Genomic DNA, 13,407 nt, shown 5'->3' on the forward strand with positions numbered 1-13,407 from the left:
GGCAAACGTTTGTCCACGCGTATCGTAAATAGTTGGTAAATCGAACGCCTGGCAGGTGCAAAGACTACTCGCGTCCATATCCAGTTTGTATGCGCACGCCAGCGTGTAACGATCTACGACGTTGTACCGGTCGCATTATTCGTGGCTTGTTATTCGCGACGATCGTATTCTAAGCACAGACGATGCTCGCCTAATTCGTGCCGCGAAACAGTCGATCGCGATTACGATTCATTATCCGCGACCGGTATTGTCTGCCAGGGGACGTAATAGCAGACCTTTGTTCTTACTACTTATTGTGAAATTGTAACCAGCCATCGACGATGCACTGGGTAGAACAAAAAGGTGCAACGATCGAGGTTGTTCGAACGCGATGTCGTAGATTCGACGATGGTTCGTTTTGCTTTCTCGCTCTCGATCCTCGATGGCGCGCACGGTCGTCCAACGACCGTTTCGTATCGTCGATCTGAAACCGAAGGAGAATGTTTTCTCTTTGTCATTCTCTGTCCACCAGCGTTGAACGCGTGCTCTACAACTAGCGGTGGGATCTGAAACACGTCGAATCGCTTCCAACATAGGTATAGATATATATGCGACGAAAAATTTGAATCGCAATTTAAGTCTTAATCGCAGACTTCCGTTGGCTCGGAGAAACATATCGAGATAAGTTTCTATAATATTTCATTGGCACGATCCGGTGAGAAATTCTGATAGCTCTATTCCATGTTCTTTTCTAAAATAAGTAAAGAATTTTAACAAACAAGTACGTATCCGTGTTAGATTAATCTTTCGAATGCGACGATTTAACGACTAAAGTACTATCGAGTAAACCGAGTTTTTGTAGTTAAGGGTTAAAACTCTGAAAGTCTTGACGAGACTCTCTAGAGCCTCGAGAGTCTCGATCGTCTTGAAATAAACGTATTTACGATAACTCGCAATTTCCGAACTTTCTTTAACATATTACATCAACGATACCGTTTGAACAGAAGTAATCAAAGAGCTCGTAATACATCGAATACTCCGATCAAGCTTTCGAAATCTATCGAATCTCTTAAGAGTTTCAAGACGTTTTAGACTTTGAACCTGATCGAGACTTTTTAGATCTTAAAGAAGCAAGATCTATGAGGACTCGCGACTTGCCAAGAATTTCGAGAGTTTTGATCTTCGAGTCACGTTGCAAGTGATTCGAACCTGTCGCCACCTATACACAACGCAGATTCCAAGTATTTCAGATCCCACCGATAGCTAACGACTCTTCTCTCGTGTCATCTTGTTTCCTCTCGGTTGGTCTGGTCTCGGTGCGACGTTTCGCCCGATCGAACAAAATAAGCGAAAAACGAGGCCTTCGAACATGGAGCATGCGTGGCGGCGAACGCGATCCCTGTCTACCAGCTAGAGCTACCAGTGTCCGCTTGGAAGACGAGATCGTCCGCGTGGCTGCGGTTTTCGGCCATTTCTATCGGCCATTTTTATCGGCTATTTTTATCAAACGTTTTTACCGGTCAGCCAGAGGACGCGGTGATCGATGAGCGCGATCGGTCTTCTTACGCCGCGAACCGATCGGTTGGCGAAACGTAACCAAAGTTATCGAGGCGAGAAAATCCTCGATCTCGTTAGCTCGAGACAATTAGCCCAGTCTCGCCGACTCGATCTTGTGTGCTTATTCGACGCGCAATGTCGTATCGAGGTTTAGAAAAGAAAAAAGAAAAATAGAAAAAAAAAAGACGGAAGATATCGGGCAGTGGGCTAGGAAATGCGTCGAACCGCTTTCGATTCGTGGAAAAAGAAACTCGTCCCATCGAAGCGGTGGAAGAGCCGCCTGATCGATGCTCGATCTTGAATCAGTAGTTGGCACACCTTTACGATTCTTGGACAACACGACTTCGCGTCGTAAGAAACCGCAGTCTTTACCGACCCGTTCCGCCTTCGCGTACTCTTCCTCTTACATAATCTTCGTATACTTAATCTAATCTTTGGTATACTTAATTAATTAATTAAAAAGAAAAAAGAAAAAACAAACAGGCTACATTTCGTCGTGAGTGCATAGTTGTATACGTACATATATGTATGTGTATATGTATACATATATATACATATAAATATATACATATATATGTATATAGGTAGGGATAATTGATTAAAGTCGGAGTAAGAAAGAAAGTCAAAGTCGCACGAGAACGAAAAGCCAGGTCGTATATATGTTGCATGGGATCTGGATTGGTCGGCACGCATCGAACGTCGATTCTCGAGAAGCGATCGTGATTGGTTTCTGGCAGTGGACAGCGATCGAACGGCAAGTAGTGCGGGAAGCGCAGTCGGTTTCTAAACCGGTCGTCGTAAAAACCTGGTCTGGCCTTCGGGGCGGCCATTTTAGAACGTTCTAACATTTGACGGTCGCGAAGGCCTCGTTGGGCCGCCCAATAAGCGGCCGTTAATCTATTATTCATTACGAACCGAGGAGAGATACCTCGAGCGACATGCAAATCGTGCGGCTGCCTCGAACCCGCGTTCACGTTAACTGCAACTCACATCGCGTCCGACACGCAACAGTCCGAGGTTCGATTTGCTTCGGGAAATCGGTACGGACGATACCGTCGGTCAGAATTTTTCCTCTCTCTATCGAAGATTAAGAGGACTCTGCGCTTTTCGTAATTTTCTATTTTACAACGCATTTTGTTAGTGTCACGGCAGAACTATCGAATCGTCTGAAACGTCTGTGCAATAGAACAATTACTTGATGCTAAATTAACAATTTTTTGACGCTAAAATCGAACAGTCGAAAAGGGAGTTCGCTGTTGGAACGACGCGTGGAATGCGATTACTGTAAAAGAATCGGTAATTCGTCGATCGTTCATCTTTACGATGTCTAAGCGATGCATAAACTACGTTTTATAGACCATAGCTACGGCTAAATTCATCGAACGTTGCTCTTTTTCTAGTGGACTAAAGCACCGAAGCTTAATTTTCCCACCGAAGCTATTTTGTGACATTCCCTGTTTCCCTTTACTTTTCAACTATAAGATGGCGTATAGGTTGTTTCTTTATCCTCTTTTCTTTTACTTTTTCCTCTTTTCCCTTACTGCGAGACTTTGTCGTATCGAGAAATAATTTGGACGCGGATCTCCATTTATCTTCTCGATAACCGCGTTTGGTAAAACTCGAATGACAACGATGCGAAGGATGTCGTCGCAACGAAGTGAACGTACGTCTGCGCGATATTCCATTTTCGCCAACGGCTACGCTAATCGAGTGCGAAACATAAAACGCCGTCGTATAACAGACTCGTTGATAATTAAAACGAGAAAGGCTTCGGAGTACCTGGTGTTGCGCGTGCTTTTCTGGGAAATCGAACCGACGCGGCGTAAAAGAGCCGCACAAAGAACGTTCCGTATCAACGTTTTCATTCGAGACGGTATTGAAGAAGCACGCGGAAGCGAGCAAGCCGTCTTTCGAGTTGTCGCAATTGAATCAAACGACGCTCTCGAGGTACTCTCGAGTCGTACGAGGAGTATGCTTTGATACTTTAGGAACATGCGTAAACGGAACTTGACGCGCCTGGGCGAGATGAAAAAGGTCGATCGCGTCGTCCTAAAGGTATACGGGTCTTTCAAAGTCCGCCTACGTTCGCCCCGATGAATTCCGGCATTTTCATCGATGGTAGAATCTGCTTCTGATTTCGATATTCAAATTCCGATTGCCGCGATCGACCTTGCTCTTACAACGAGACGCAAAAAGTGATGCATCATACTGTAGAAAGCACTCTTAACCTGGTCTCGTTCCCTCCTCGCATTCGTATTTCTTCGGATATCTTCTTCTCTTGGAATAATTTATTCGGATAAAATAGGAAACACGCGAGAGACGGTAAACTTATATCTTATTATACCAACAATATCGAAAAGCTATGCAGTTTTAATAATGTCCATTGCAACGCAACGTTCATTTAGTTAGAGTTAGATTCGAGGAGAGTAACAAGTTGTTAGTTGACCGTGACCATGGAGATTCCACGATTTTCGAGCAAATTTGATTACTAAAAGGTTATCGAATCAGAGACACTGCACTCTCTCTCTCTCTCTCTCTTTCTTTCTCTCTCCCTGAGATTATCAAATAAAAAAGACAATAATCTATTTTCTTCTCTCTGACAAACATTAGAATTTTTGAGTAATTGCGCGTGCGTTAAAACGAAAGACGTGGATAATCGCTGTTCGAAGATGGACGCTCGAAGATATCTTGTAAATGGCTTTTTTTCCATTTTTCAACCCCAACAGCAGAGACTGGACTTCTCGAGCCGGGTCGAACGGCAGATCGTGCGTTCTTAGGGGCTTAACGACTTCGAGGAATGACCCTGCTCGCGTCACTTGCAACGAAACGAACGGAAACAGTATTTCGCAATTACGTATACGACGTGCGTTTACCCTGCACGTATCCTTGCGCGCCCTTATTCCTGCCAGTACGCCGTTTTTTAATCGAGATGCCACTTAACGAGCAAAAACCGAGTTTAACGCGCGATGATCGTCACGCATCGTCTTCCTCGCGTCTGGTGCGTTTCGAAAAATCTGTTGTTAGAAAAATTACCATCTAAGAAAGAGAGATAAGAAAAGGGAAGAAATAAAGGAAAGAGGAAGACTCGGACGGACGTCGGTTAGGCCACGATTATCCGCAGCTATCCGGAGATCCGAGTGCGTGTCGAACAAATCCGACGATGAGGGGTTCGATCGTTTAATTAGGGCTGTTCGGCGAGAGAACGGGGAAGAAATTAATTTAGACGAGTCGCTCTGGTGCGCTCTCGCCGCCTCGATCTAAGGATAGAGAACACAGGGATGATAATAACCGAGAGCCATCGATTCATAGGCGAGTAGCAGCGTTTTAGCCTAATGGGCATCCTGGTCGGCGGATCGTTTCGACATACGAGTGATTTGCAACGGCGGGATAATAATATATACGAAACCGGTTTTGTTTTCGATTACGTCGCGCCGATATCGGGCGCAAGGATTCGAACGATCGATAAGTACACGGTGGCGGAAGGGAAGGATAAGAGAAGAGAAGAGACGAAGAAGGAGAGGAGGAAACAGGGTGGACCGCGGGAGACGGGAAGAAGGGAGAAGGATCTACCGTGAAAAACGATCGACAGAAGGGGAAACCTTAGGGCCCGGTTTTTACTTCGACCAACCGGTCGTTGTTGGAAGGTTTTTCGTGGAATCGCGATAAACGGCACCGACTGAAATATCCGATTTAATTGCATCTGAGATTGCAAGAGGAGACAAAGATCGGCACCGTCGCTGCCGTTTAATTGCCTTCACCGTGTTCTTCGCAGCGGCCAACCCATTTCTACGCGCGGACAGCGAAAACGAGAGCGTTTCGGCCGATACGCTCGCGAACGATCCTGTCCGTGTCAGCACCCAAACGTTCTCGCCTTCTCGCCACCTGCGCACCAGATCGCCAGATCGAACGATCCAAATTTAATAGACGACGTTTTTTCGGGATTTTTTCGTATTATTTTAACGTTCCTCCACCGTAAATACAGAACGAGTCTCGTAACGGGAGCACTTGGAACAAATAGGAAATTATTTGCCATAGGAAAGACATAGTTCGAAACAAAAGTTGCAGTTGTTGTGATATGCGTGGGAAACGATTTAAAGCGATTCCTAAACCACCAATATCTTTACCTTGTGCACGTGTATTCAGAAAATTAGCCATTGCGCTGCGTTCAGCCGGTGTATCCAGCTGCGTATGCGATTTACATATTTACCGTACGCATTGAGGCAAGGACGTTCCGCAACGAGTACCAGGCAAACACAAATTCGATACTTCTCGAGAGTGTTTCCGACCGACCCTGACTTACGCGCACATCCACGCGTCGTGCAATGGAGTTTTCGATCTAAGGAGTTGACCAAAACTCGAATTTCGAAATTTATGCAGAAAAAAGAGAGCGTTTCTTTTCCTCGCAGTTAAGTTTTATGCGATGTCGGGCATCGCATCGGGACATATCGCCAAGACGCTCATTTGCGATGTCGCGAAGCGGGAGAGAGATGGCTTTCTTCTCAAATGTATTCCTCGAACGTAAAGCGATCCCGACGAAAAGGAATCGCCACTGCGGATGCGAATCGCATGCATCGCAACACGGATCTGTAATAAACGGACGTGATCCTGGCCGATTCGAATCCTCCGGGAGGAATCCGAGGAGAAGGTCGTTGCAGAGAACCCGTTAAAATTTCACGAGCATCTCTCACGACAGAGAGTCGTAAAAAAAAATTGAAACCATCGATCTCGCAGCCATCGCGTTTTCTTCTTCGTCCTTCTTCTCGCCGCAACTCACGTTCGACGTTTCGTCGAAATTCTCGAATCGCTCGTCTTTCTCGCCATTGGCACGCCTCGAACTAACATATACGTTCAAGTTTCCAGGTTTTCAGACAGCAATTCGCTAGAAAATTCCAGATGCTATCCACAATATTTTTTGGCCACCATATTTTAAGAATTTATTCGATAACATTCGTTGCTAGCCGTACGTATCCTGACAGGCAAAAACATTTTGTCATTACGTTTGGTCAATCGGTGGTGACGATATATGAATTTTGCTAAAGCAGGTGCCATGGCGTGGAAAAACGATAAGAAACGCGTTAAATACATTTCGGACGAAACTCTCGGATCTAAAATTGGCATCTGATCTTATACGAGGCAGATATATACAGCTGGTACATACCGATATAAACAATAGTTAATACCAATTACTCCAACTATTTAGAAGAGCAATTAAGATTAAGACCGAAGAATTAAGATTAAGATTAAGAATCAAGAAAAGATCAACGAGATTTGACGCTGTAGAGACATCCATGCGAAGCGATTTTTAACGTCGCTGCGTAATGTTGAAACATCGAAACGACATTGAGACGCGAAAAGGCAAAGATCGAAAGGTAAAGAATCGTTCTTTCGTTTAGAAGATTGAAAATATAGTGAAAATACGAATCTGTCGATGGAATCGTAGCGGAGTATCGAAATACTTATAAACGAGACTGTATGCACTTCCGAGTGGATATTTCGATGTTGCACGACAGTGAGCGCGGAGACAAGCTATACAACAGCCAGTGATTCGAGCGTGCTGGAGACGTTGGCACCGTGGCCAAAGTAACGTAATAAGCAAGCAGTATCCTGACAGGAAGTCGACGAAGCGCAGCAAGCGATCCGAGACAAAGAGCAGAGGGCCAGCAGTACACGCGGCATCGGAGAGAAGTTGCACGAACAGTACAGCGTATGCCGGCATGGCACGACCACCACCATCGTCGTCGTCCAGGTACGAACGAGCCAGTCAGTCGCAGTATTTGGGACAAGGTCAGAAGGTTCTGCGCTCCCCGGCTTCAAGACGCTGAGAGCCGCTTTGCGCAGAGAGCTGCACACTGCACTTTCACTTTGCCTCCGCTGCCGCGTGCATCGGCGAATTGCAACTTCGCGGACGATACTCTGCCTTTTCCGTTTCAACCTCGAACGTTCGCCGTTCGTATCGTCTTCCATGATTTCTATAGCTGTACGACTTTGCCGTACTTTTCCCTATTTTCGTATTTTATCCTTTTATAGCTCGTGTTTTATTTACCACAGTTACGATCGCTGTATCTTTTTTCTTTTTTCAGAAGCGGTAAAAATACATTAGGCTAGAAGCTATACAGAGTATGCGAGAATGTGTAACAGCGAAGATGTCGATTTTGAAACGTTTCGGTCGGCCGAGATAGCGAGCACAAAAGTTTCGCCGGCAATTTGCAAAACGAGGCCGTTCACGGTTATTTGTAAACGGCGGATAACGTAAGCGGTGGCATGCATTCGCATGTAAATTGCAGGCGACACACCGCAAAGGCCGGACAACGACACTTGGACGAAACGCGGTGACGCGTGGCTCGATGGGACTTTTTGTAACGAAAATTCGATACTACCACGCGCGTGTGTTGCCTACGACAAAATCAATTAACCGCGAGCGTAACAAACCGGGTATTCTGTCAGAAATATCAACCAGATAGGCTCTGCTAGCTTTCGATTTTCACCGTTCGGGATACAAAGACGCGGGCCCGATATAGTTGTCGAAAAAGCGCGTGCAGAAAATTCGATTACCGCAATGGCAGCGCCGATACACGACAAAATCAGCGGAACAAAAACGTAACGGTAACTCGATACGCTCGAACGGATGGAAAAATCTAACGGTGGCCAATCACGATGCTCGAATTTCCAGGCTATACGAATTTAAACGATCGTACGCCATTTATTAAACGCGGTTTCAACGGCGCAATTGCTTGTCACTGGGCTGCCGGTTTTTATGCAAATTCGTATATTCGAGAATACGATTAAAAAGTTAGAACCTCGGTAGAAAATCGTTTGATCGATCAACTGTTATACAAGACGCTGTATCTCGGATATTTTATACAGCTACTTTCTCGCATTTCGCGGATCATGCGCAAGTTTGCGCCGTCGAAGAAGGATGGTTAAAAAATGGCAAAGTACTTCGTTAGGCTTGAGTCATCATTAGGAATTAGGAAAAGGAAAGTCGCGAAAGATGGGGAAAAGGTTGACAGCGCTCCGAAATACATTGGACGCGTTGCATTCTGTTTGAAAAGTACGTTATATCGTAGTATATGAAATTAGAAACGCGTATGTCATGGAATATTTGCATCGTAATATCTTATCTTAATTTGTCGCGTCTTATCGTTATTAGCTAACGATTTCACGAATATATTTTTGCATTCCGTGTAAATATCGATTTTCGTTTACAAAATAGCGTTTGAATTGTTGCATTTCATGCATTCGTTTCGGTATTATCGTCGTTCGAACTGGAAAAGTTCGAATTTGCCTTTCGGATCACCGTCAACTTCGTCTCCATTTTGTTACAACTTTCCATTCGCATTTTTCCTAAACGATGGTACTCTTACGACACCTTAGGACTCGTACAACGATGCTTGATCAGAATTTTTCGTAGCCTAGCAGGTAGAAGTTGGACGCTTTGCGTGACCATCCTCCTTTCCTGCGAAATGCATAAAAATTCGCAGTCGACTGGTCGCCGTAAATCAAAACGCGTCTTTCGCGTACACAGGGACGTAACCGACGCGGACACGCTGTTTTACACTTGTTCGATGGTCGGAAGAAACGCCGGGAATATACAATGGATTTCTGCTGGCGACAACATCGTTTGGTTACTGCATCGCTTTCGTAATATCGCGACCTGTAAGTACGCGTTCATTTGCAACTTAACGGCTCGTTACAGCATATATCGCGTTCAATTCACCGAGATTTCATTCTGTCCGGTTTCAGCGGCGTGGCAAATTTGCCCAAGACCAACGCATCGGAGCTACATCGTTGCCGCGTTTTATATTTGCAATGCTAACAAACAGTTTCATTCGATTTGCATAAAGCGTACGCAAATCGGATACATTTCAGATACAAACGACGCACAAAGTCGATTAATACGAACAGGTTGAGGTATTAAGAAACACCCTTCGTTAACTTTTATTAGCTTCGCTATACCGTTAATAGGAATGTTGCTCCACGGAATAAATCGATGGTGGGACGATTCGATTCGACGCGAACGTTGGTCGTGAACCGAGAAGAATTTGTTTCGCCGATATTGAAATTTCATTAGAATTGTAACGAGACGCCGTATATCCTGATTTCACCGGCAAAATGTGGAATTTGTTTGAAAATGGCCGTAGAAGATTGTTCGGTAGGAAATTAATATTCCGTAACGCGACACGATTATCACGGAATATGTAAAAGTTACGCAATATTATTGCAAATGTGGTTTGTCAGAGTACAACAAAGTATAGGAAATTCATAGATGGAATACGAAAGAGTACCGCGCGTGAAACATGCTGGAAAGAGAAGACGTTTCTCCGAACTCTGTAGAGTTGAGTTATCTGAACGAAAGAATAAACAACGGTGGGAAATATCTGGACAAACTTGGAATTCCTTCTCGTAATCTCAATATGAATTTGTATAACAGATTTCGATGAAGCGAACTAATTCGAGAAGAAGTTAAAAAAACGTTAAAGACGTTAGATTATACAACCTTTGGCCTTTCGTCGGTTAGCCCAACCGACTGCTATTCGAAAATCCAAGCATCCGACGACGAACAGTTCGTCGAGTAACAAAATCCACAGGATCTTGAAAACAATCGAATCGTTCTGTAACGTTCTGTTCTACGTAACGTAACGTAACGACGATGATTACGAAGAAATAAGAAAGAGAAACGTGATTTTATTATCGAAAGACGTCTGGTCAACGACGATCGAGTATCCAGCCACTTCGCAGCAGTAATTAGAGCGATAGCGAAGAAGCGTCACGTAAAAATGACTAAAAATTCAAAGTGACCGCAGCGAAGCTTTAAACTATGCAACGACGACGGTGGTTAGAGAATCGAACGAAAAAGAGAGAAAGAGAGAGAGAGAGAGAGAGAGAGAGAGAACGAGCAAAAGTGGAGAGAAACGAGCGAGGTGGCTACGAGAGGAGAGCGGAAGAAGGAGAGAAAAGGAGAGAGAGAAGGAGAACACGGTTGCTGGACAGCAACGGGCTCTGACACAATGGGCATTGAAAACAGAAAATAAGCGGCATTGTTCGGCGCTTTTCAGAATCGATATTTGCGAATACAGCATCGACGCGTGTCGCGAGTGCGCGGCTCGGTGATTTAAAGCAAAGATTAAAAATAAAGGGGACACGCGTCGAGTTTCCGTCGATCACCGGCATCGAGCAAGCCCGTGTCGAGCCTTTGTTACCGCGCCTCCGGCAGACGCTGTTACCGCCGCGGCTCCGAAAGTAGCCAGCCGCTATTTTCCCGATAGCCGGCCGCGTGAACCAACAACAATCGTGCTTGTCGATCGTTTCGTTATATCGAACGGCCGCAAACCACCACCGCGCGGCTCGCTTCTTCCGTTCCGTTTCGTTTCGTTTCGTTCCTCCTGCTCTGTGTGTCGCGTGCACACACCAACCACCTTCCCACCGCCGTTTCGATTCGGATAGTTTAACGTCGACCTCGTTCCGCGGATCAGCCGCTTTGACCCCGAATTTCAACCTCCATTCGTCGCGTAAGCTACGTCGTCCATGGAGAAAGAATCACGTATTATATACGATACTTCGGTTCGCAGCGTGAAAATGTTTTTACGCTCGGTGGACGGTGGCGCATGATTTCGAAACTTGAACATTCGAGGCTGGACACGGTGGCCTATACGCGAAATTTCCTAGCTCGATGATTTAGGAAACGCAATTATCTGTCAGTTTATGGACCACGTATCGCGACGTTGCGCTTTCGGTTTACTTCTGTCGGAGCAGATTTAGAACCTCGCGAAATCCTCGATTAAAGCTCGATAAATGTGCTAGTAATACGATTGAAACTGGAAGAATCACTCGGAGTATTGTATGTTATCTAATCATCGCGAAAGTTTCAAATCTAACGTTAGTTTATAGATGCTAAAGTTAGGCGGATGAAATTAGGGCCGGCAATGTGAGCGTGTAATCGAGGCGACGATATAGCTTAAAAATTGTTAGGGACATTGGAAAAGCTATAAATTTGTAAAATTCTATAAAATCTGTGAAACTCGTTACTACGAAAATTCTTGAATTATTTACGAATCCGATCCAATGAACATTTTGATGATAGATTCGATATCGATAGAACAGCGGAACAATAACTGTTTAAGTAACTGCTCTATTGAGTTTTATATTCGAAGCTTTACCGACGTATCGACTGACGACTCATTCGCACGCTCATACCGTGTATTGTTTCTCTTACGTTCGAGCCTCGTTAACCGAGGCCTGTTTCGCGATTTAAACCCAGTCCTTTACCGATAATCTACGAAGAAGATTTAAGAGTCACGCAAATAAAACACCAAGTCGTCTTTAAACGACACTTGATTTTTTGGTAAAATTCTTATGAACCGGAGACGATCGAATTAACCGTTCCAAATTCGCTCGTCCGATGATCCAGGTATCGTTAAAGGATCAGTCGATACACGATCATCGCTCGCTTCGTAATTACGTAAAACCAAAGCGTTTTTTGCGCGACTCGCTGTTATTTTTCCTATTCCGATCGACCGTCAAACCTGCTCGTTCTCCGATCAACTTAGATAGATGGTTCTCGCGTTCTGACAAGCAAATTAGAAAAGCCTCGATCGCGTCCCACAACGGTTACGCAGTGGGGTTTCAAAGATTCCGCGGCAGAGGAACAGGGAAAGGAGGAACTGTCCGCGAGCGAAGGAGAAAGAGGGAAAAGCGCAAAGTAGGAAGGCAGATAGATCGCGATGGAAAGAGAGAGACATCGTCTGGTTGGAGTTACCACAGCGATCCAGCGGCTTGATCGATCGGCACGATCGTCGTCCTTGAAGTGGTCGACGTCTCTCTCGGCGTACGCAGAGTCGGAGGAACGAACGAACGAACGAACGAACGAACGAACGAAAGGAAGAGACGACGTGAAAATAAGAAAGAACGAACGAACGAAACGAAACGAAGGAACGAATCGAGCGTAAGAGAACGAGAAGGATCGAGCGTAAGAGAAAGAAGGAGGGAGACAGAGAGGTAGAGAGAGAGAGAGAGAGTGAGAGAGAGAGAGAGAGAGACAGACAGACAGACAGACAGAGAGCGTGGATCGCAAACGGACGAGATGGAAAGCCCCTCTGCCCGACACCGGCAACCCACGACAACTCGAGTTAGAAGTTTCTTTGTCGCGTTAGCATGGCGGCATTCGGCAGTGCACATGCCGCGGTCTAAGCAAGATGGCCGTCTCTCCTGTCGAAAGGAGGGGTCGAGAGGAACCGGGGACACGGAGGCAGATGGGGAAAGGGGGACGAATTCAGGCTGTTGGAGGCCGCCCGGTTCCAACTCGCATTAGAGAACACTCGAAGATTATTACTCGCGCGGAGCCGGCCGCGTGATCCTCAGGCATCCGCACGATAAATCCGCCGACCGTCCCTCACCATCTATTTCTAACGATTCTCTATGCTCCTTTTATCCAACCGACCACCGTTCGCCAATCTTCGTCGCGTTTCACCCAAATCAAATTCCACGAGTTTCCTGAACAAGGAATTCGAATTCAGGCGCGCGCGTCTCTCTTTTATCGCCATGCAGCGTCCCACGATGATTTCCCTTGAAGGAATTCATCGTGTCGTCGCTCGTGGTCGTTCTTTAAAATGCTTACGTACGTACGCGTAGTGGTCGTGGATAACGGAAAACGAACCTTGCGCGACGCGTTAACGCGTTCGTCGCTGTCGCGAATCTCTGCATCAGGGCGTGGAAAGATGGTTTCGGACGCGTCTGTTCTAGCCGAGATTTCCGCGGATTCGCTCGGGCAAAGCCATCGATCTTCAACGACCGATCGAAGGTTATAGTAGCTGCTGGTCCGAGCAACGCGTCACTTCCGCCACTTTCTTCTGCTACACGACCTCGTAAACGATT

Source organism: Bombus huntii, chromosome 10, assembly GCF_024542735.1.
Source record: "Bombus huntii isolate Logan2020A chromosome 10, iyBomHunt1.1, whole genome shotgun sequence".
Lineage (NCBI taxonomy): Eukaryota > Metazoa > Arthropoda > Insecta > Hymenoptera > Apidae > Bombus > Bombus huntii.